Source organism: Oenanthe melanoleuca, chromosome 2 (assembly GCF_029582105.1).
Source record: "Oenanthe melanoleuca isolate GR-GAL-2019-014 chromosome 2, OMel1.0, whole genome shotgun sequence".
Taxonomy (NCBI): Eukaryota; Metazoa; Chordata; class Aves; order Passeriformes; family Muscicapidae; genus Oenanthe; species Oenanthe melanoleuca.
Window position 1 is genome coordinate 14,972,712 of NC_079335.1, and position 23,389 is coordinate 14,996,100.

At 40.9% G+C, this 23,389-nt stretch overlaps 1 protein-coding gene across 1 annotated transcript in view; it reads left to right on the forward strand.

Moving 5' to 3' along the window:
* The first annotated feature begins 620 nt into the window (after positions 1-620).
* Positions 621-23,389, forward strand: part of TRPS1 (transcriptional repressor GATA binding 1) — a 207,235-nt gene continuing 184,466 nt past the window's right edge. The window contains 1 exon segment of the mRNA XM_056485069.1: positions 621-794. The gene's annotated coding sequence lies outside the window, so the exon portion shown is untranslated.

Here is a 23,389-nt window from a genome sequence, read left to right on the forward strand (position 1 = left end):
CTCGCGCCGCGGCTCCACCATCTTCCAGGCTGCCGGGGCTGTTGCTGCCGGTTAATCAACAGGTAAGCGCGGGGGGGCGCGGGCGGGGGCGGCGGGAGGGCGCCGCGGCCGGCGGGCCGGGCGGGGGCGGCGCGGCGGCGGCGGGCGCGGGGGGGGCGCGGGCGGGGGCGCGGCGCCCGCGGCAGCGTGGCGTGTGCCCGGGGGGGGCAGCGGGGGTGCACCCCCTCCCCCCAAAAATACCCCCCCAAATAAAAACAACAATAACAACAACAACAACAACAACAAAAGCGGAGGGTGGGTGGGCATAATCCCAGGCAACGGGGGCTGCTCGGATTTCACAGGCTTCTCTCGGTGCATCCCCCCCCTCACCCGCGCCCCCCATTCCCCCCGCCGGAGGGTCAAAGCCATGTGTGATGGCTGGAAATTGGCGACTTCAAAACGGCGGTAGCCCCGCTGGAGTCGGGAGGGTCAAGTTCAGCGGCGGCGGCGGGCAGGGGGAGCAGCCCCCCGGCGCGGAGGCGGGGAGGGGAACGGCGGCGGCCGCGGGCTGGTGCGGCTCGGCTCTGCCCTCCCCTCCGCGCCGCTCCGCGCCTTATCTCCGCGGCCGCCGGTTCCCCGGCACCGGGGCGCTCGGGGGGAGGGGAAGGGAGACGCGGGGGGTGGAAGTAGAAGACGAGCACAGAGGGTTCGCATCCGATGGGCTGCAGTCGCACAGTCCTGCCGCTCCTGCCGCTGCTGGAAGTTTTAATGGGGATCATGACAAGCGGGGCACAGAGACACCATCATGAAGAGTAGTAAGTTTGGGAAAAACTTTTTCCTTTTTTTTTTTTTTTTTTTTTTTTTTTTTTTTTTTTCTTTTTTTTTTTTTTCTTTTTTTCCCCTTTTAATTTTTTCTTCCTTCCTATTTTTCCTCTCTTTTCCCTGGGACACACAGGGAGAGGCCAAGTGCGGAGCGGTGCTGCTCCGGGAGGAGGGCTTGGGATTCCTCCCGGTCACACCGGGGTAACAGGCGGCATAGTGGTGGTGATTTTTTTTTTTTTTTTTAGTGTTTTGGTTTTATTTTTTTATTTATTTATTTTTTCAAATCAGAGGCAGAGAGACATGAAACTTTTCCCTCTTAAAGACGAAGCCCCGCTGCCAGCGCTGCGTCCCTGCGCCTGGCTCTCCCTGCCTGCCACAACTTCGTGGAGCGTCTCCCCTCCCCGCCCCCGGCCCGGGGGCTGCGGCGGGGCTGTCCCCGCTGCAGCCGCCCGCCCGTGGCTTTCCGCGGGGAGGAATGAATGGAGGCGAGGCCGGGGCTGCAGGGGCAGCGCGGCGGCGGGCGCTCCGCGGCCGGGGTGGCCCGGGCTGGGCGATCGCGGCTCCGGGGCCGCGCAGGGTCCGGCCCGGGGGCTGCGGCCGCTGCGCTGCCCTGGGACGCGAGCGGCTCCCCGAGGGGGCTTGACATTTCAGTGGCTTTGTTTATCTGCCTCCCTGCTGCAAATCACGGCGCTCAGACACCCCGGCACTCCTACGCGGGTTCTAGTGGGGCCCGCTAGTCTCCTTTATCTCTTTTTTTCCACGACCGGTTGTGTTTTCTATCTGCAAATGGCAAACTTCTCCAGTGCACTGACTGAGCTAAGCTAAGTAAGTGATAAGCTGGAGAGACGTCTCCCCTGCATCACTTCTTCTCCGCCAGTGCGAGCACCTTGCCTGGCAAAGCAGGAGCCGGGTCACCCCAGCACCCTTTGGGAATCAAGGTGACAAGTCCCTTCCGAGGGGGAATATTGTCTAGTAAAGAGAATGGAAGCTGTTCTGCAGAGTATGCTGCCTTCACTGCCTTTACACTATGCAGCACATTTTGAATGTTGATGGAAAGAGACAATAATTTAATGCGTCTCAAGTTATATTTAATTGAGTTCAGTAAAGTCTCTCAAGGAACCATCAAACTTTTTATCATTCGGTCTGTTGTCTTCAACTATGCAACCAAATCCTATGGATGTTGGTGGCATCATGTTACTTTCCTGTTGGTTTTAGTAAAAGCTGAACATTTAGAGAAGACTGCCAGAGTTAAAAATGCAAGGGGCAGCAAAGGAAAGTAGTGGTAAGAGCCAGTTCCTGACGTGGACAAAATGAGAATAAAAGTTACAGTAGTCTTCTGAACTGCAGTCTGTGTTTGCCTCATGTTCACAATCTGTGTGTTAGGTTAGACAGCTCTCTCAGATATTCCACCAGAGTGACATTTAAAAAAAAACCTCCAAAAGAGTGAAGGTTGTTTTTTTTTTTCCTTTTTTTTTTTTTTTATAAGTACTCTGGGTCTATGAGTAAACACACGGTTTGTGTGAGAACATCAACTATTTCCTGTAAATTGTGATGCTGACAAGACTGTCTGGAAATGATATCAACACTTTGAAAGATTTTTTTTCTTTCTATTTTAACCACTGAATGAAAGTCTGTTAATAATGTGGTCAAACCAAATAAGTGGAACCTTTCTCTGTAAAGGGGAAAAAAAGTATTTTTCTTTTTTCCTCTTGAATAATGTATACCTGCCTGAGGTTTGCCACAAAGAATCAGTGATTCTGAAGTTCAGTAGTGCATCTGTGCCTGTATACAAGTTTAGCCCCAGACTGTGACAACAAAAGTCTGCTTCACCTTTTCAAAATCAAGGGAGATTAGACATGAGAGAAACAGTTCCTAATCCACCCTGTTCTGTCTGATTATCGCTTTTTTTTTTTTTTTTTTTTTTTGGTTGCATGTAATAACTTTCTCTGTTTGAAACTTTGCATATACATAGTCACAACAAAGTAAGTAAAGGGCAAAGTTGCATCAGCTTTTAAGTTTACATGTATTGCCTGTGATCCTCTAAAAGAGATTCCAAATAACACTGAATAGTCTTTGCCTGTGAGAGTATAGCTTTTTTTTTTTTTTTTATTTCATAGCCTTGTTAATAAAGGAAAAGAATGTAAATGACGACTTCACAGATCTGAGACTTCTTTGGGCATCAAACACGATGCAGCCGGGTTATCCTTTCATGTTTTTAATGCATTTTTAGTATAATTTATATGGTAGCTTTATGGGTTGACTTACATTTTTATCAGTGAGAGTAAATTCAGTAACATTTGATGAATCCCTACCAGGATTATTTCCTATAATGTCTTCTCTAGCATTTGTAGCAAACTTTCACGGTGCACATTATTATCATGCATGCTCTGGCTGAGTGTAAAGAATGCTCTTATCCACATATAGTGATAGTGCATTTATAACATTTATAACAGCAAAGAACTTATTCTCGTCTGTGGACTCGGGTGTCTGCAACATGCAATTGTTTCTTGTCAAATCTGTGTATTCCAATCATATTATATTTTAATGCTAGTTGACACATTGGGTTTTGTATTTTCAAAGCATTGTGCAAACAATGACTAATTACTTTCTGTTCATGCGAATTACCTCTTTTAGCACTTTATCAGGCAGTTGCTTTGAAATAAAACTATTTTACATTACAGTGTGAAAGAGTTAAAAAATTAGCAGAGACATTTAGGAAAAAACCCAAAATGTAATTACAACCAGGCAACTTTTGGTACGTATTTAAATTTTTCTTTTCATGTGGAACTTTCCTTCTGAGGCTGGGGGGGCTGTATGTGTATGAATATTTATGTTTCTTACAAACTCTTGACAGTATTTTAATGTAATAATCTTAATAGAAACATTCTCAGATCTTAACTGAAGCCACACTGGCAGTATCGCTTCAATAAAGGTTTGTGGGTAACACCAAATATAACATAGTGAGAAAGTTTATGGTTAAATATTTTTGAACATGATAGGCTGGGAATCTGACAACCCTTTTTGTTAAGTGAAAGTATAGTGGGAATAAATTACATTTTTAGTATAGTTTCAGGTAGAACAAACTGCCATCTAGTAGTAAAAGTATTGGCCTTGAACAGAAATATATTCTGATTAAGGTATTCTAACTGGTGTGTAAAATGAAGCCATTCATTCAGTAAACTGACAACTTTCCAGTTGGTGTTTGCCCTTACTTAATTTAGTTTCCTCAACACAACTAGTGAGGTAGTCTGGGTCTGGCTGTGGCAGTCCTGGGCAACTGTAAACTTGGATATATTTGTCCCAAATATTATACCTCATGAGTTAAAAAACAATTGGTTAAAAAAATAGCAGGCAGGTATGAGGAAAAAAAAAAAGTTTCTTTTTTGTTTCTGAAACTTTCTCAAGTTCTTACCTAGTAAGAAAACAATGCTATTTTCAAATACTGGTGATTAATACTACAACCAGCGTAGTCTGCACCCATTTATTGTATAAATACCATTGCCTGTTGACCTTTGAATACATTAATTACAACATATCTGGTCTAGGTTCTATTATTTTTGTCTGTCCAAAAGATAAATAAAGGTGCCCTTTCCAGTCCTTCTGGAGAAGAACTTTTTTCTTGGTATTGTCATGAATTATGGAGTTATTTTTCCTGCCCTGTGCCAACGAAGTTCTCTTTTGACTTTAAAAGATAAGCCTGCATCCAAAGAGAGAATATTTGATTATTTTAAAACTATTTGTGCTTCAGTTTTTATGGTGCATACAAACTTTCTGGGCTTTGCTTTTTTTGGATTGTGTGTTTGCTAATTAAAAGGAAAGCACAATGAGTTATATTAGATGATGTGAAGGATTAAAGTACAATTACACCATTAAATAGTAAATGTTTACAGGGGCAAGACATGCAACTACATTTTTCAGATTATGCTTATTATTCACTCCTTGATGTTATTTTGCACCTAATCAATAAAGGGCCTTCCAGAACGCAGCTCCTTCGCCAGTTGTATATGTGCCCAGACAGCAAGAAACGCTGCTGGGGCAGAGGAGCACAGGGAGGGGAGGAAAGTGCTGGCATATTACCCTGACTTCTTGTCATGCAGACCAAGGCTCAAATGAAACACAGAGCAATGGGAGGATAGCTCCCCTAGTCTCGATTTGAATTCCCAGTGGACATTTTGTCACACACCAAAAACGTTGCACAACCGAACACCATTCCACTTGACGTGTCGTCCAGAGTCAGAGGAGCCTCTGATTTGGCATCACGGGGTTTGGAAGACTATGATTTAGGTGAACTGGCGCAGCTGTGTGTAAGAAACTTACAGCCATTATGTTTTATTCATGTTCTGTGATATCAGATTCTTATTTTCTAGTAACTTTAAAGTGGTTCTTTAAAATTTTATAACATCACCAGTGAAAAAAATACGTCTAAAATTTAACAGAACTTGACAGACCTTCTATCAGTGATTTTTAATATGGTCCTGCTGCATTAACTAAGGAATCTTATTCCTGCTGGGGATGTCTGTATGTGGATTTAGTAAAGCTATCGACAGAAAATGCTTTATTGAGTCGCGTAGCTGCCACGGATGGTGCTTCTGTAGGACGTTTCTGCAGAACCCAGTTGGTTCCATCCCATAAAGTTCAGTGGAACTTTTCCGTCTCACAAGGGATGTGTGTGAGTACAGCGGCTACAATAAGATTTTTCTGCCTTGAAAATAGAGTTATTTTGAATTGCAAAGTTTAGTGCTAATAGTAATTTTTACTTTCTTAGGTTCAGTTGATGCATGTCTAATTTCTCATAAGTCTGTTTTCTTTCCAGGCTCAGATCATCTTTTCTCTTTTCCTTTAAATTTATTTTAAAATATTTAATTTTTTAAATGTTACTAGCCCTTTAAAAACCTGTAATAAATGCTTTACAAGTGGCTAGACACCTTCCCTGGTGGTTTAATTTATACAAGCAGGAAACTTTCTCTCCTTCTTTCTCTCTCTCTTTCTTGTTTTCTTTAAACCAACTGACGTAATGCCAAACTTTGCTTTAAAAGAACAGACAGAAGTAATTGGTAGCTTTTAACTTTTAATAATGTTCTGGATTGGTTTTAGTGGCCAAACTGCATTTTTTTTTAAATATCAAGTAAAAACGGGCTTGTGGCCTGAGGAAGAAAGGCCCTGTTGATGCAGTTATTTTTATTCTTGTTTTTCAATCTGTTATTAAAAATCTTTCCTGCTGAGCTCTGCTGGATTTCTCCAATTGCTCTTTGTGATGGCTGGTGCATTTCAGGTTACGGTAACTTAAACTGTTTTCTGATTTTTTACTTCTTTTCCTCCCAATGGGCATTTGAGATGCTTTTTTTTTTTTTTTTTTTTTTTTTAGATTCCCCCCAGCATTCCTTCTGTCTTGTCCAGCACCTGACTCCTTTCAGAGAAACAATTTATTTTGATTCAGAGAGAAATAATATGTAAAACATACCTTTGATGCTGTTCAATGAATATTATTTTCCTAGTATGAGTGTGTTTTACACCTGTTAGTGACGCCGATTAGGAAGATACTCACTAGCCATTGCAGAACACATAGGAGATTTTATCTTTCAGTGTGTCCACTTTCTGTATGCTCTCCACCCCGTGTCTTAAAGCTAAACGAGATTTTTAAATATGTTTAGTAATAGTTTCGAGTGATCTGTATCTACTTGTATTAACTTGATATTAGAAACAAGAAAACCCAGCAACAGAGTTTTTTTAAAATAACCGTAAAATCCAGTCAACACATTTTCCCTCATTTCTTTATTTTGTTCAGGGTTTTTTGTCCCTTTTCCTTAATTTCTTTTCTACATCTGCTGGGGTTTTGAGAACAAGCAAACTTTCTACAGTAAGAGACAGAGTTGGGCAATAGACTTCCTTGACGAAGTTGACGTCAGGACGACTTCATAAGTTGGCAAGTAGGAAAATCGTTCAAAGACTGAGTTGGCTTGTGCCAGTTTTCCCTTCCTTTAGGGGAGACACTCCACCCAGTAGGAGGTTACCCCACCCAATGTGGAGAGCTATAATTCAGTGGCAACACTTTAAATGTCAATCCTCCCTAGGGTTTAAACCCCAGACTTGTCTTGCCTCAATCTTTATATTTAATCTAACATTCAATCTGTTGAAGTAACATCTCATCTTCATAAGCACTTTTGGGGCCTGATCCTGCAATTCTTATTCTTGAAAAATACTCGCTGTTGTCAGGGGGACTTTTGGATTCAGTACAAGCTGCAGGATTGGCCTCTGCAGAGTTGTGTGTGTCTGTGTCTGTCTCTCTGGAAGATTGTGTCTGCCTGTCGAATGCTGTATAATCCGTGTTGTTTAAGATGAAATTGTAAAATACTTAAAAATCTGAAGAAGTCCTGGCGTAGTAATGCTGTAAAAGAGATTTTCCTCAATAACCAAAGTGTATGTATTTTTAATTTAGCAATTTCCCAGGTTAAAATATGATTTTAAAAGGGATTTAAAAAGGGTACAACTCTGAAGAATTTAAGGCATTTTTACCTTTTTTTTCCCTATATTTCTCTATATCATGCCATCGACATATTTTTGAATGCTGATTTTAGCAATTTTTTCATCTCTAATGGAAAATGAAAATCACGGCCTATAGCTTAGTGCCCACAGTAGGCATTGGGATACTTGGAAAATACTGAGAATGCTCAAAGAAAAGTTAGTTTTTGGTGTGTTTTCAAAGTCAGTGTGTAATTTTTATAGGTACATTTTATCGTGGTGTCTATTCTCAAGCATCCTTTTCAGATCCCCCATTACATTTAGCGAGGCTGACAATGCAATAGGGAATGTATAATTTGATATTGTAAAAATGTTACAGAAAAATCACTGATGTATTAATCTCTCTGTATTTTGAAAATATTGTAGCATTTTTAGTTTACTAATAGATCTGGGGGAAAAAAGTCCATAAAAGATGATGCTAAAAATCATCAATGCACTTAATGTTCCTCAGCACGATTTACTTAAACAGTGCGCTTCAGTTTTGCCTCAAACCATTTCAAGCCACCTCTGATCCAAGAATGTACCAGTTCTTAGTTCCTGGAAGATTAAGCATGACAGCTTCTATTTTATAATGAACAGCAGTATTGTTTGAACAAAGGTAACATATTTTGATTTGTGTACCTTTTTTTGGCAGCTGGCACTGGAGTGGGTCTAAAATGAGTGGTGATCTAACAGTGTAAATATCTGAATGTTCTTGAAAGACATGGTATAGATGCAGTGTGTTTAAATCATTGAATCTATCTACCTATATTATATAGAATGTGTATATATGTATATATACAAAGCCGTAAATGGTGTGTTCTGCTATCTGTAGCCTTCAAATGTGTATCCTTTGGGTATTCCTGACCTACTTTGCAAAGTCTGCAGTCTGAGGTACATACTGAAACTTAAAAAGTTAAACATACAGCTTGGCTGGTGGTTCGCAAAAAAAAGAAAAAGCAAAAAAAAAAAAAAAAAAAAAAAGCAGGGGAATTTTGGCTAGTAGTTAATTAAAAAGAGAGGGGAAAAAAAGGCATGGTCTGCCTAGCCAAATACTTTGCAGACTGCTTTTGGATATCCCAGTGACATTACAGGGATTATTTTAAAAAACAAAATCTCACCTAAAAAAATTTTGAAGCAGATACTGAAGTTAAGTAAAGTTGAAGTTGAGTAAAATTTCCATATTCAGATATGGTTTAATAAAAGTTTAATGAGTTTGGATAAAGCAATTTTCTTTGGGGGTGAAGGGTTTCAGTGTTTCCAACATATAAGTCCTCTTGACTTTCTCACGCACCACTCTACAGGCAGAAGCTGAGATGTGGAATGTCATCAAAAACTTACTATACAGGTGAAACTTTGCTTCATGAATTCAGTTAATGGAAAAAAGATAACTCCAATTTCCTAACCTGAACGTAGTTTGAATTTTATTTAGAGCTCTCAGTGTTAGGTGTGTTTAATACGCTCAGCAGACGTTGGCCAGCTGCAGTTACAGAGTACAAACCAAAAACGCAATACATGTTGATCGTTTTCCTCCTGCACGAATAGAGATGGACACACATGCACACACACAATTAATGAACTAAACCTTGCCCCAAATACCTGAGGGAAAAGCTTGTGAAAATAGATTAGCCTTACGATGTGCCTTGCAGGTAAACAGTATCTGCCTCTGCTGGAGCAGTGGGAGAGGAGAGCTGCTGAACAGAGGTTGCCTGCCCATGGCTGCCCAGGCACCCAGCTCTGGAGGCTGAAATCTGGGGGCCCTCAGCGAAAATTCCACCTTTCATTTCAGCTGTTACAGTGGTAGGAAGGAAGGAACATTAACTCATGTCTTCCATCTAGGGTATATACTGTTTTCTTTCTGTGGTCTGCTACAGACATCTGAAAATTATGCCATCCAATTAGTCTCCTTTTACGTTCCTCAGATCTGGAGTTTTCTTTAGAACTAAACTCCTATTTGCATGTTACATCTATCACGAAAAAAAAAATGTAATGGATTAAATTAATCCTGTAATAGTTGTTTGAGCATACTGTAGGAATGTAAATAATTTTGTGGCATTGAGCTCATATTTCCAGTCTTATGGGGGGTAAGATCAGAAGTTATCAACAGCATATATCTGAGTCATTCAGCTACAATAAATCTTCTAATAAATACCCACCCTTTGCACACCCAGAGATATTCTCCAAGGCTGTTGAAACTCTGCACACACCTGTATCTTACGTGTAAGTCCGTATGCATGACTATTAGATGTATCTCTAACTGCAATCAGATAGTATGTTAGGCTACAGCAGCTGCAGTCAAAAGTGGTCAGTGGATAAAAGTTTGATTGCCACTTGACTGCTGCTGGCTGTGAGGCCATCAAGGTTGTCTTTTCCCCATAGAAAGTCCCAAAGAATCATTAGTTGAAAAGTTGTGTGGATATGGCACTGACTCCAGCTCTGCTGGAACTCAGGATACAAAGCATTTAAGTGCCTCATCAGTATCAGGTCATGATGCATAATTCATTTCTATCTAGGTGTCATTCTGTTGTATGTAAGGTATGCTCTGCCTCTTGTCTGTTTCTCCCTCGTGCAGATCACTCTCTCCGGCTGCCCTGCCACATACATCCATTCTAAAAATACATGGAAGTGGAAGTCCATCTGTGTTGCATAATTTTTTTACAAAAACACCAGTGTTTGTATTGTTCTTTCTCTGAGCCCTTAATGAGTTTAAAGAATTTAATGTGTCTTAATGAGGGTTCTTATTCTGTTTCTGACACAGACACTAATGAGGGAAAAGTAGAACAAATTGAAAACCAACTTTTACTTGCTAGTTTCATGATGTCATCAAATGCAGGATATTACAGCTCTCGGAAAAATTTACAAATCTAGGCAAGAATCCATTTTGCATCACTGCCTTTCAGTTGTTTGTGACATGAAGTTTGCTAGCAGAAAAACAAAGCTTAGCATAACTTGATTTTTTTTTAATGTTTAGGATGGTTTGCTTTTTTTTTTTCGGCGAATGATTTTTGGAAAAGTGAATGTAACCTGCTTTGTCTGTCAACCTGGCAGAAACTTAGATACTACCAAAGATTGGCCAAAAATTGATTAATCCCTTTGATTATGGCCCTGATCTGCACCTGTACTTGGAAGGGACAAAACTTCATCCAGTAAGATCCAGTCCTCATTGGGTAATGCCTTATTCTGTTGCAGTTTACTTGAGAGGGAGCTGTGATTTTTGGGGCTTCATGTTACACTTACTAGCGTTTGGTACTGTACAGCAGTTTGCTGGACTAAGGACACAGTAACAATATTTTGTAAGGCACCACCTTGCTTTTTTGTTGCCTCACTCAGGATGGTCCAGGAGCATTTCACTGCATGAAGCTGCCCTTCAGCAGGACCACAGTTGGTCTGTCATCTTTAAAAGTGATCATTGTGGTTGGAAAACAGTTCATTTCCCAAAGGGGAATGAAAACTAAAAGTAGGTTTAGGAGGTGCACCTGCTTCTGAGCCCTGCTGCTACTCACTGGCTTCACGGGCATGCTTTTGTCTTGTCCTCACCAACTTCTCTTGGAAAGGCTTGCAGAGGTAGCAGTGAGGGACAGCAGTGCAGAGTGACTGAAGGGCTGGTGTGACAGGTACACATCTCTGGAACCAGGCTCTAATGCCCTCCCCAGGTTGCACTCTGTGCTATCAGGGTATTTTTGTCAGGCCAAGGGAAGCAGTGACTTTTGTAATCCCCAAGATGTGCTTTTGGTATAACCAAACTGCAGAAAATTGAACGGTACATAAAATGTTTTTTTTTTTTTTTTAATTTTTAAAATTTTTTATGACATCTTATCTTTTTTTCAGCAGTTACTTTTTTTAACAATATCAGATAAATTGTACAATGTGTGATTTCCTAGGTTGATATTAACCCTCGGCTCTTCTGTAAGAAATTTTATGGCTTCGCATTTTATTTTTTTTGCAATTAGTTGTTGGCTTTATATTTTTAACTGCAACAAAAAATAGCTAAAAATTAATAATAACTTGAATTGGAAATATGGGCATTTTTGACCAACTTTCTTGAGCATTTTCATTCAAACAGAAGAAGAAAATAACTTGTTCAGTTGGTTTTTATGTATGTATATGTGTGTTTGTGGTTTGTTTTTTTTTAATAAAGGTTTTCATAATTTGGTCGTTCAACAAACATGAGTATATTCTGAAAATATTTCTCACAAATGTCAGGTCTGAGTTGATAGCTTGTAGGCAGACAGAGTCTAGAGCCGCAAAACTATCTTCTGGAGTTTTAAAACACTGGAAAGTAAGATTTATTGGACCTTAAATATCCCAGTGGCGCAGATTTATTTGGTGTTCATGGCAGTCTCAGCTTAACTTTCCTTGGAGATTTGTTGTGGTACTGCATTATCTAAGGAACATTTAAAATCGTTTGTCTAGGGTTTTTTTTCTTCAGTTGTTCCTCAATTTTTATTTGTGTATGTGAAAATCTTTACTAAGAAAGATGACCTGGCAGCTCTGCTGAACTTTACACTGCAAAACAGTTTACCTGAATAGGACAAAATTAAGCATCTGAAAAACGGACATTTTAAAATATTTTTGTATCTATAGTGGTGCATGACAGTGGCTAGTTGTCAGTGGGCAGGAGCTTAAAAAATAGTTACAGGAGAAAGAAGCAGCAGCTGTGGAATTTATTTTAATCGGGTGAATGAGACTCGTGGTTAAGCAAGTTTTACCTTCTTGGGTCTTCAGAATTTATTGCCAAAAAGACGTATGCCTGAATAGAAAGAGAACTAAGATACTGTAAAATCCACTATGACATGAAGTGCTCTTGGTGCATATGATTTCTTTATTTTTTCCCTCCAGGAAACTGACTTCTTTTGTCAGAAAGAATTTCGGATTAGCCCCGACCAGAGCAATGCCACCATAAACCCTGCACTCCTCACCTGTATCTCTGTGCAGTGTGATAGTTTTCAGAGAGTTGCTGGGTTGCTTTCAGTCTGGAATGGGACTGCATTGACTTTACTTTTGCAGAAAAAGTACATTTTCTTGGAAAATGCACTACATGAAAGAAGGAAGGGCAAGGAGAACAGAGAGAGTGCTCTGATATACGAGCTGAGATTATGGATGTTGTAATGCTGTTTTTTTGTAGGACTGTAGAAAAATCACATTGGGACCAAAGTTCCTGTGGATTACCATGCGATATTTATTACCATTTTCCTGTGTTTTCCCTGGTTAGGATCTAATCCTTCAATGTCTGGAGCTGCATGGAGTTAAGAATTTGTCCATTCAGAGAGGAAAACCTTGCCAGCTATGGGATTTCACTGTTTCAGTACCTGTATTTATTTATTCCCCCCTCTAAAATTTCTGAGAGCAAGAGGATTGAGAGTGGAAGACAGAGATGGAGGATAGCTAAACTGAAGGAGTAGCAGGGGCATGTATCTACTCAGTAAATAGTGTTTACTGATTACTATTTACTGTCAAGCAGATTACTGCAGCTGTATTTCTGTGAAGCAACCCGCATGCAGCAAGTGCAAAGGAATGAAGCGAAGTTGTGTGCAATTCTGAGGTAACTAAAAGACCTGCTTGTGACATACTTCTAGCAAAAACCATTTTTGGTTGCCCAGTACCCCCCTTGAACGCTGTAATTTTGTGAGTGACACATTTGATTATGAGCAGCCATCAAAACACTCACAGGCGGCATCTTGTTTGGAAGAAGAATGTGCTTGAATTAAATATTTGCAGGTCAGATAAATACATTGATTTGTTCTTTTAATTTGTCATCTTCCTGGTCTTCTTCAATTTGTTTGATAGTTATTCAGTTTTGGAGTTTATTTAAATGAGGTGATAAAGTTTACACTTTTGCATTCCTTACTTGTGCAGAGCTTCCATTTGCTTCCTTGGAAGAGTTTGTCTGAGGAAGAGCTGCTGCTTGCTTTTGCCTTGATGTGGATAGGATGTGTTTAGTATAGGGGTCCCCTCATCCTTAAAGTTCCCTTCTCACAATGAACTTGCCGGTTCCTTGGGGAAGAGATTTTCAATCCCTTCTGTCAGGTTTTAGGGAACAGTACAAACTGTCTTACTAGAGCTGGCAGTAAGAAAAAGGAATCTGGGCACATGTTACCTCTTTGTTAGGGGGAGTAAGGTATAGGAAACCTCTGCTGAGCTTGCCTGGTAATTTTTTGGTTATCGTCTTCTCATGATGGAATATGCGCGTAGAAAAAACACAGAAGTTAATGTTTACTTTATAGACGCTTTATCGTCAAGCATAGAGACCTGACAGTTTCATGGTTAAGTGCCTAAAGTTGTTTTTGGCTTTGCAGTTGTTGAATTAATCACTGCAAAGCTAACTAATTGTGTACCTTTTAAAGCTTCCCTCCCTACTCTTTTAATGAAAGGGAGATATTTTGCTCTTTCTGACTTTGCAGTTGGGCTATCCCATTAGCTACTAGCAGCAAGCTCTTCAGATTTTACTGAGTTACCTCAGGAGTCATTCTAGTATATGGTGAATTTACTTACTGATCCAGTTATCTATACCCTTCAGTGCCCATGCTATAGATTGAGCAAAATGTTTTTAAAAAAGTGTTTTAAAAATACTTTTTACAGTTGTATAGAAAATGCTGGCTCTTTAATTCTGAGTTTACAGATGGTACTACTGCTACTGTTTTGATTTGTGAGAGACATTATCTTGGTATCTTACTGAGATGTTTTGTAGCCAAAATTTAGTTTAAATTGATTTTTTTTTAAATTTTTTCCTCCTTAAATGTTAGACATGGATCAAAAAAAAGGACAAGCGAGCTGCATGGCAGGGTTGATTGAACTGCAGCTAGTTAAACTCCTTGGTTTTAAAGGAAGATGAAAAAGTCGCTGCAAAGATTAGCTTAATTTCTGTCAACAATTTTATTAAGGCAAAGACAGAATCAAAGGCTGAATGGACAAAGTTGGGATTTTTGCCACTTGCTTATTTTTTTCTGAGGCTGTCTAAGCTTTTTTCTTTTTAATAAAAAAATTAATGTAGAATTCAGTGTTTCCCACAGGAGAACCTTCACAGATTTAGCATAAAGAAAGTGCATTTTAATTCAAAGACACTGGTACATTTCTTAAGGCTTTGAAAGCAGTAATCCAACAGGTATATAAAGCTCTAATGATAAATATGATGATATTTTGTATCTACTCTTGTTAAAATACATGGTTTATTTTAGTGCATGTTTAGAATAATACTATTTATTTAAGATACCAAATTTATTCTTCATTTTAAGGACAAGTCTTGGCTTCTTTTTTTACGTCAGCTGGCTCATTTCAACTCAAGCAAAGGTTTCACTTCAAGAACTTTTAATAATTTAAAAAGAATCTCTGATTGCAGTTGGAAATTTTGTATATATAACTAAACTAACAAGTCTGTTTATTGTATGGGAGAGGCTCTAGCGATATTATTTATCTTAGGGTCCACATTATTTGAAGGCAGAACTAATGACAGTGAATCATGCACACTGTATATTAATGCAGTCCACTTTCAGCACTATATAAATAGTATTGTAAATACACACCTGCAGAGTGTCTGCAGTTATACAGTCATTGCACAGAGTCCCTCTGTGCTCTCCTAATATGTATCCAGTATATATCTCTGCGTGTATCACATCTTGCTAACCCAGGCAGCATACTACAGCTGCTGTTCCTCTCGAGGAGGTGTCTATAAAATGAACACTTGCAAAACCAAAATTCTGGGATGGCTTTAAGCAGAACACTTGGGCGTACTGTTGCTTGGGCTTTCCATACCTTCCCAGTCCTTCTCCCTGCACAGGGCTAGCTGCACAAGATAAGCTGGGTGTCAGTCTGAAATGTAGGCTGGTCCTCTGAACAGGGCAGAAGCTAAGGTGTGACATCAATAATTAGGAGCTTTCTTGTCTTCCCAAAGAGGGATGTAGTGAAGAACTAGTCAGAAAAAGCCATTATTTTTATAAAAAGTCTGAAAATGTGACAACTACACTAGCAGCACATTTTTTAATTTTCATAAATTAAAAAACTTGCTATAGCAGGGCCCCTGTTGTAAACTATTTCTTTATTTCAGCAAACAGCCCTAGTAATGCCATCATCTCCCCTGTGTGCCCTGGTGTTTGCATACACATATTCAGGGTAGCCTGAAATCTAAATACGAGTTGCTGGTCGCCTGCGGTAGCTGAGGCTCCTTCCCTCCACTGCACCTTGGAGCCTCTTCAAGCCCATGGTAGAAATCCTGGGCTGCTCCCAGGGCCCAATTCTGCCGTGGGGCTAGAGAGGCTGCTGGTTCAGGGGAGACCACCGTGCCCCCTGGCCACCTTGGGAGGGGTGACACTTCATCCTGAGCTGTGCCTGCCCCTCTGTGGTGTCCTTGGAGCAGCTCAGGCTGGCTCCCGTCCCGGGACGCTCCTTTGGGTTTGCCAGTGGCACGGCTGGGAGGGGATGCTCAGTGCGCCAGGTGGGGGCCAGTGCCGGATTTGGGGCCCCCATCCCCCCTGCAGCAGGGCCTGCAGGTGGACCCCACGTTTTGGGCCACAGCTGCTGACATCCATGATGTCCCTGGGCAGGGAGAGGAGCCCCTGTCTAGCACCCGGAATGCTGGAGGGCAGGAGGGAGAGAGGGATCTCCTTTTTAAAAGGAGTTGTTTTTTTTCTCACCCCTGTTCTTTATTCATAAACCTAACGCAGTTCCACAATTCCCAGACATGTAAAGCTGCAGGGCTTTTTTTGTTTTGTTTAAATCTTTCTGAACCAGCCAAATTTTTGAGGTTGGCACGAGGTGCAGCCAGTACCATGGCCTTCCAGGGCTTGCTTGGTCTAGAAGTCTGCAGATGTTTTCTGCTGGATCTGACTCTTAATGAACAAAAAAGATTTTGGCGTCTTTATTTATTTATTTATTTTCAAGGGGAAAATGTGGTTTAAAATGTTGATAATTATGTTTTACATGAACTACTCAGACTTTATGTGATTGTATGGGAAAATGAATGCTCATCAATTTAAAAAAAATTTCTTTATTCATAAAGCATTCATATTTAAAGTGATCTGTCTTTTTTTCCCCTCCTCTCCTTAATGAAAACAGGGTTTCAGGAGTATTACAAATAATTATGTTTTTTAATTACATAGAATTCTGCATCAGAATTCTTCAAGATGGCCCACTGTGATCCTCTGGTGAAAATACCAGGACTTTTCAAAAGCTTTATAATTATCTGTTCTCACTGCTCCTCTCTTTGCAATATACACATAGTAACTGAAAAAAGGAGAAAAAAAATATTCCAGGAGGGATCCACTGACACATGTGCATAGGTCAGGCACATACATCTCATTCAGAATGACGATTTTTCTTTTTGCAGCCGTCAGGTAGTACTTCCCACCATCAAAACCCAGCTTGTGTGCTCTTTCAGAAGGAATACTTATCGCAAAGCTGCAGTGCATTTTAATCAAGGTTCCCAGAGTAGTTTACAAGCATTAATTGCCTCTTAAGGACAGGATGAAGTATTATACCCATTGTACTGATGGGTGAGCCTGGGCACAGAGAACCTAAATAACTGCAGTGTTAGTGAGCCAGTGGCAAAGCTGTGATCAGAGCTTTGGTGCCTTCACTCCTGGTGCTGCTAAGATACCTCCCCTTTAATCCACCAATCTTCCTTTCTTAAATCAAAAGAAGTCAGACTTTGACATCTGTTATTACATATTATATAGGAAATGCAGTACTTGCTCTGAAGTTGATGTAAACCTGTGTGAATGTGCTGTTGTTTTATGTGTTTGCAAAGTGTGGAGGCCCTGGTGGCAGGACTTTCCTTGAATTCTGAACATTATACTTTTCTGCTGTCCTCCATGGCTCCGGTAAGCCACTGGATCATCCCCAAAATAGCTCCCGTGGCGTCTGTTACTGATGTATCACTGTGCTGTGAGTGACAGAAAGAATTCCACTTTTCAGCACAACAGTTCACTTGCTAAGTGATTCCCCAGCATGATACATGCTCTGTCTTGTATTTAATTATCTTTTAATTATCAAAGCAGTAATAAAGTTGTGCATAAGAAGAGTATGGATCAATAAAAACAACTAAAAATTATGAAGGAGCTGGCAGGCAGAGTTCAGCTGTTGTTCGGATGTTAGTTTCCATTTTTCTGAGAAGTTTTTATCTTTTTCTTGAGAACAACATCAGAGAAAAGGATTTGAGTTTTTATTGTGTATTCCTAGCTGCTGATGATCATGCATACGTTCTCAGTGCTTTGTGAGAGGTGGTGGGAGCGCTAATGAAAGTTTGTATTGGAGTAGTCCCTAAGAATATGATCATTGTTACAAATTTATTAACACCCTGAAAGATTTCCTGTCCTAAAAAGTCTGCCAGCAAACGTCATAATCCTGAGTGGGTAGAACCATGTGGTAGGTTTGACTGAGCCCCTTTGACAATTATATCATTTATTTAACTGTCTATCTTTAGAAGCTGGGATGCTCACCTTTGGTTTCAGAGGCATGCTGAAACTCTCGCGCTGCATACATGGTGAGGGCAATGGAATACCAGAGCGCTCGCTTGCCTTTAACTACTAAATAATGTGGTTGCACATGACACAACAAGAACAGAGGTATAATCCTGCCCTGTGAAGCAGGTCACATGTTTCAGGTTCTCTCTGTAATGTATGCAAAGTAGCTGCTTAAATCATTATGAGTGTGTAAATCACCATCTTCATAAACAATACCATCAAGGTACAGTCAGGCAACATGTCTCTTATGGGTTGACTGGAGCTGGAATTTCTTTCAGATGTTGAGGAGGTACGTCAGTGCATGTGGAGCAGGTCTGTTGCTGCAGTGTGGTCTCTGCAATGTTTTGGATTTTTAAGATGAATATTGTTTAGGCTGCCTTCTTCACATTGAAGTGCAGTGAAAGGAGGAGGATGTGAATGAGGAAAATGAGCAGCTTGTATGATTCAAGGCTTCCATGAAAAATTTGCTCCTTTTTCCTCTGGCTTTTTAAGTCACGCAACTGATACCCATTTATTTCTCTGCATAAGTTTAGTAAGTATTTGAAGCTCCTGTTCCTATGTCTGTTGTGCATTTGGGGAGGAAAAGATGTGCTGAGTGGTGTGTGAGAATCCTGTCTTCTGTTTTAGCCATCATTTCCCTGTACGGGTTATGACACTGTTTTTTCTGTTTTTCTTTACCATGCCGATGTACTTTCTGTAACTCCTAAGTAACACTCCACACCTCTTTAAAGCAAAGCTGACTAGTTCAGTGCTGAGTGAAACTGAAAGCGAGACTAATCTTAAGAACCCTGCTGTACTTCTGCATAGAAGTATAAATATGTGCCATTATTATTATTATTTATTTGTCATTGTTATTATTATTGGAGCTTGTATTTTCTTGGTGGGGGAGAAGTAGGTGCATTGTATCACCACCTCCCCACCCCCAAATGTTGTATTTTGAATCATTTTAAATAGTTGTTTGGGGTGTCTTTTTTACAGTGAATCATGTCTTTAATATCTGTTTTAAGCACAACTGTGGTGAGTTCATACTAAGGCAGTGGAACCTTCTTTAATTTTACTATAATGTAGTACTTTTGCAGCATGTGAAATGCCCCTGGTTTATAAACACAGATAGACCTTCTGTGCTGAAATCCTTTCCCTCAAATGTGTAAGGATCAGATAGTTCTGCTTAAAACGTGAATGCAGAGATGGTAACTCCATAAATTTAGTATATTCTTCTTTTGCTCAGAGGTACTCTGGCTCTGAGTTACACTTACCCAACATGAATTTCAGAAAATATACCAGTGAAATGGCACTGGTGGAAGTACTGATAGAACTAAAGATGCTGGCAGTGGCAGTCTGGTCTGGAAGTGGTACTGAAACATCGGTTTTTCCACTTCCTATATCTGTGCTGTGTCCTTTGGTGATGAGAACAAAAACACAAGCAGCACTCATCAACTTTCAGCACATGTGGAAGCAAAGCTAAAGAGCAGTGGCATCCCCAATGCATTGGCAATTTGCTGAGATCCTGCGGCTGCATCTCGCTTGCATTAAAAATGCGGACATCGCCCCTGCCTTTATCGTGACCAGGGGGACGCGGCTGGTGGGGGCAGCAGGGCCCAACGCAGCTTATTTAGCCTGGATGCCCGTGGGCTGGGATCAGCTGGAGCGCCGCGGGACGGGACGTGCCCTGCCCGGGGGGCGCGTCCCGGGGCGGGGGAGCCCAGCGCAGCCCCCGGCCCCGTCTGCCCAGCCCAGCCCAGCCCAGCCTGGCACCGGCTGCCCCGACGGGATCCGCTCGGGACCCTCCGCTCGGGACCCTCCGCTGGGCTGGCAGCGCGGCGGGATGGGCTCTGCCAGCGCTTCTCCATCCAGGCCTGGGTGAAGCGCTCCTCGGCGGAGCTGCTCTGCTCTACTCTGTCTGGGACAGGTTTGTGCCCTGCACAGAAACACTTCTGTGTGTTTTTGAACCACTTTGGTAATCAAAGACAAATTAAAAAAAAAATAAGGACTTTTTCTACTTGCCCCCCCCCCCCCCACCAACTTGTGCCTTTCAATAGAGATAACTGTTATCTCTTATAAAAGTCTACATAAGTGTAAGTAATTGCCTGCACTTGGCTCTGGTACAGTGGAAAAGCTGTGATCAGCAAACCCGCATTGTACTGGGCATGTAAGGGGAAGTTATTGGATGATACGGGACGTGTTGGCCTTAATGCCTGTCCTGCCTCCCGTGCCTTGTTTACTTTCTTTGCAAGTCTTTTCAAGGCTTAATAACAGCGCTTAGGCAATGGGCGGGGGGTACCGCGCTGACTTCGAGCGACGGAAAGTTTTATTGGAATCGCCTTTAAAAACAGAAAGAAAATAGGCGGAAGCCCGGCTGTGCTGCGGCATCAGTCCGGCAGCCTTTGTTCAGCGCTGGCGTTCCTGGGTGCGTGCCGTGAGCGAGCAGCGCCCGCCGCGGGCGCGGGGAGGGGGCGACGCGGGGCGGCCCCTGCGCCCGCTCCGGGCAGCGCCGCACGGAGCCGCCGAACGGAGCCTGCCCGCGGCACCGAGCCTGCCCGAGGCACCGAGCCTGCCCGAGGAACCCGGCCTGCCCGCGGCACTCTCCGAGGGTGCCCGTGCCCGTGTCTCGGGCTGCGGGTCACGTTCGCCGTCGCATGAAGCGCTGCGCCGCGCCGCCGCCTCTCGCGTGTGTGTCCGTGTCCGTGTGCCAGCGCTGGCTCCCTTATCGCAGGAAGTGTTGCGGAAAGCAGTTTGCTCCCTCTCTCTCTGCCCGGTTCCCAGAATGCGGTGATTAACCACTCTTCCCCCCGCGCTGTCACTGAAGTGCTGGCAGAAAACAGCAGTCACGGTTGTCCCGCTTCAGCTTCAGGAAAATCCTCTCTCTCTCTCTCTCTCTCTCTCTCTCATTCTTCCTCTCTCCCCCCACCCCTCTCTTTCCCACGCCCCTTCCCCAATAAAGTTAGATAAAGCCATTAGAATGAATATAGTCTCTTTTTTTGCCCTTCCTTCTAAACGCTTTTATATACGATACATATACGTGAAACAACATTTTTAAATACTGTCTATATATCTTAAAAATAGTATATGTATATGTATATGTATATGTATATGTATATGTATATGTATATGTATATGTATATGTATATGTATATGTATATGTATATGTATATGTATATGTATATGTATATGTATGTGTACATAGATTCCAGAATTCTATTCCACGTTCTGTAGTGGTAAGCCTGAAGCGAGTACAACTTCTGCTGTTCATAGGCTGGCCCTTTCAGGGACATCTTTGGAAATCACTTCATTGCCCGTATTTTGTAGGTCCTTTATTATAAGGAGGATGTAAGTCCAGTCATTTTGCATGGGCAAAACCCTTGAAACCCAACAGTCTATACTGAAACGGAGATACCAGGATAAATATTTTCTTTTTCATTTAATCACCGTGGAATTGACTTGCGATATTTCATTTAAAAAATACCATCTTAAACTGGTATATCACACTTGCACTATTAAAACCCCATAGAACAGAGGTCTTAAGATCTTTGCATGCTCAGATACTGTGTAATATCTCAGTATATAAAATGAGTATGCCAAGAAGCCCAGAGACTAGCATTCCCTTCTGGAAAATTAATCCTTTAATATATTTGTTTCCAGATTGTGGTGTGCAGACACATATAATCACAGTATGATACTGATCTGCAGTATCATATCATCCATTTAGGGGTTTTAATTAAAAGTTTGGTGTGAAGGCTGTATAGTGGTTCCCTGTTATGTTTGAAGTTTGACAGTGGTCCACGATCCAAAAATTTAGGAATGTTCATTCAGGAGAATTAGGAGCCCTAGATCATTACATTTTGCTTTCATTTCATCCTGTAATTTTTTTTCTCTACTTTAAAACATGATTAAAACCAATGAGAAAGGAAATATTTGAAGTGATTTGCAAAGTTATTTGATTTTTATAAAATTACATGGTATGATGTGCTGTATGTGCCAAACTACAGACAGACTTTCAGCTCCTAAATTAAGTACACTTTTTTGTTCTGGTTTAAGCCCATTGAGAATTCTGCCAGTTAGGTTTTTCTCTTCTGTGATCATCTCACGCATAATAGTCTGATGTTGCAGATACTTGCAGGAGCAGAGCAAAACTGGTAGCATCATGTATGTGGTTTGATTTTTAATTTATAGTATATTAAAGCATATTTCTATCCCGAAAGTTGTTACATGAAACTACTGCAGTGTATATTAAAACAGTCACTGGACTCCTAATCTAATATGAATAACCAAGGTACGCAATAATTAACGCTTAAAGACAGAAGAGTTTTTCTTTAAAATAGAGAAACCTATATTTTAAAAAAATAGACTTAAATGTATACCTTTTAAAATAGAGCTTTTGGATTGTGATCAGTGTTAATGTATAAATCTTCACCCCTTTCTGTACCATTTGATTGTGTTTAGTTACCTCGTTGCTGCCAAAGTTTTAAATAATGTCGCACAATCCTGGTGGAAATGGCTACCTAAACACCTAGGACCAGTTTGTGGAAGTGATCAAACTGGCTTCTGCCAGAGGCTTCCTATGCTGGTGCACTATTTTTTCCATTTTACATTCTGCTCAGTGACTGTCACTTTCAAAACTGAGTTTACCAGAAACAAAAAAAAAAGAAAGGCAACAGAAAACTTATTTTCCTTTTCCATTCTATGGATGAAAATAAAGTGTGTGATAATGAGCTTTGTTACCTCTAGAGGTGATAAACCAAAACAATTGAATGAACAATGCACAGTGAACGACTCACGTGTAATTCTTTGTTTAAATTAGTTTTTAATGCAAAACAGGTTTTGTAAATGTCTTTTTTTCCCCCTTCATGCATACCTCAGGCATCACTGAACTGACAAGCAAAAAAAGAGATTTTTAATGATTCTGAATATAATTCCAGCTTCCATAAACCATAAAGAAACTTTCTTATCTAGTTAATACAAAACATGAAATCTGTATTATGTATCAACATAAAACCATACATAAACACAAAAGATGATGTTGAGCTTTTAATTGTTTGATTAAGAGCTTATAGCTACAATGTACACAAGTCACTATCCAGAGAAGGACTCCTCCTTTAGATAAAACTACATTTTACAAATTATCTCCTGAGTTCTCACTTTTCAGAAATACAGTGAAAACATACATAATTTCTTTAAACCTCATTGTATGTGTATGTGGATATTTTTGGCCTGCCAGTTTAAATCACAATGAAAACTAGCAATGTGTAAGTTGCTGTGGTTAAAATCTATATTAATGTAAGTAACCATCAGTGCAAATTGCACGATGAGTTTAAAATATGTTGTCTACTTGTTTCTCTTTATTTTCTGAGGTATTTGGCACAAAATCATAGTATTTCTTTAAATCAGTAATGTGTTGCATTTATTGGATGGTGCATGGCAGAAATAGAAGTGCCGTTTTCACATTACCTAAATATTTTTATATTTTCCAAATATCCCCTAGCTCTGGGGTATTGTATCAAGAGAAGTTCACAATATGTGGTTCGTAGTATATTCTTTCTTCCTTAGTCTAAAATCCTGAGCAGATTTTTTATCCTGATCTTCAAGTGTTGGGACTTGGAGAGTCAGCCACAGTTACTTATGTAACACGAGAGAAAATG